Here is a 2,258-nt window from a genome sequence, read left to right as displayed (position 1 = left end):
TAATAACATCTATTCTTCTCAAACTATTCCAAAAAATTCAAGAGAGAAGGCTCCTAAGTTCATTTTACGAGGCCTCCATTACCCTGATTACAAAACCAGACAAAAGCATTACAATAAAAGAAAATTATAGGCCAATATCCCTGATGAACAATTATACAAATATTCTCAACAAAATATTAGCGAACCGAATTCAGCAATATATTTAAAAGATCATATACCATGACCAAGCTGGATTTACTCCTGGATGCAATGTTGGTTTGATATCTGCAAATAAATTAATGTGATACAGCACTTTAACAAACTGAAAGATAAAAATCATATGATCATATCAAAAGATGCAGAAAAAGCATTTAACAAAATCCATCATCCATTTATGATTAAAACTCTCAGCAAAGTGGGAATAGAGGAAGGGAACATACGTTAACATAATAAAGGCCATATATGACAAACCTACAGCTAACATCATATTCAGTGGGGAAAGTTAAACTGTTTTCCTGTTGGAGCCAGCAGACGAAGTAATTGAGGGTACCTGAAAGGGGGAGCATGGACTGAGGAAAAGAAAGAAGACAGACAGAATTGCAGGAGGGAGCACAGATTCAAGCTGTGTCCCCGAGTTTATTTAGAACACACTATTTATAACATTACAATAAGAAAGACAGTAGTCAAGAACCAAGGTTAGCCAGATTACTTATCTAGTAGAACAATGAGATTCTCACAACTCAGAACTCTCTGCTAAACTGTAGCAAGGAATTTGCAGTGATTGCTATGTGAACAGTTACCTCCCGGTTTTTCCCAGCGCTTTACAATCTCAACTTCTTACATTGTTGCCAAATGCACAAATATCCTTGTTCCTTGTTATACGATTTCACATGTCCATAAGTGACTCCCCACATTTTCCTTAAGACCAGGACAAGAAAAGGATGTCCACTTTTACGACTTTTATTCAATGTAGTACTGGAAGTCCTAGCCACACAATCAGATATGAAGAAGAAATAAAAGGCATCCAAATTGGAAAGGAGGAAGTAAAATTGTCATTATTTGCAAATAACATGATACTACATAAAGAGAACCTAAAAACTGTTCCACCTAAAAACTGTTAGAACTGATAAATGAATTCAGTAAAGTAGCAAATGCAAAATTAATATCAGAAATCGGTTATACTTCTATACACCAATGATGAAATATCAGAAAGAGAAATTAAGAAAACAAACCCATTTACAATTCATCAAACGCAATGAAATACCTAGGAATAAACTTAACCAAGGAAGTAAAAGACCTTACTTCGAAATTATTAGTCACTGAAAAAAAGAAATTGAACAAGATACAAAAAAAAAAGGAAGTAAACCATACTAATGGGTAGGAAGAATCAACATAATTAAAATGCCCATAAACCCGAAGCAATCTATAGATTGAAAGGAATCCCTATTAAAATAACAATGGAATTTTTCACAGAATTGGAACAAATAATCCTAAAATTTATATGGAACCATGAAAGACCCTGAATAGCCAGGAGAATCATGAAAAAGAAAAACAAAGTTGGAGGCAAAACGCTATCTGATATCAAAATATACTACAATGTCATAGCAATCAAAAGAGCATGTTACCGGCATAAAAACAGAAATGTACATGAATGGAAAAGAACACAGAGCCCGGATAAATCCACTCTTATAGTCATTTAAACGATGAAAAAGGATGAAAGAATATACAATGGGGTAAAGAGAGTCGCTTCAATAAATGGTGTTATTAACTGAACAAATCCATGCTAAAAAAAAAATCGAAGGGAACCAAATTCTTATAGCTTATATGAAAATAAACTCTAAATACATTAAAAAATTAAATGTAAGACCAACTGCTACAAAACTTCTGGAAAAAAACATAGTCAAGAAAATCTGAGAATGTTTAAAAGTATAAAAATGGATAGATAGAAGGGTAAGGCACGTCCTAAATCTGATATAGATATAACACCGCTAGATGAGATCGTACTAACTACCTAGGATGAGCAAGCAAGTCCTTTATTCACAAATATAAATGAACAAAGATTTGCCCGATAAATAGGGAAAGTAAAATCTAAGGTGACGATCGAAAAAAAAGGAAAAAAAGGGAAAAAAACAATCCAGAACGATTTCGGGGGCGAAGTGTGTGGGAAACCCAGACACGATACAGGAAACGGGAGGGAAGTTTGTCAAAAATCGAAATTCACATTCTCACGATTTTAAGGGAAGAAAATGGATCTATAAAATATTAAACGTTTTCTATAG

Source organism: Pteropus vampyrus, unplaced genomic scaffold, assembly GCF_000151845.1.
Source record: "Pteropus vampyrus isolate Shadow unplaced genomic scaffold, Pvam_2.0 Scaffold1022, whole genome shotgun sequence".
Classification (NCBI taxonomy): Eukaryota; Metazoa; Chordata; class Mammalia; order Chiroptera; family Pteropodidae; genus Pteropus; species Pteropus vampyrus.
The sequence above is the reverse complement of the archived record's forward strand: the minus strand, read 5'-3'. Positions refer to the sequence as shown.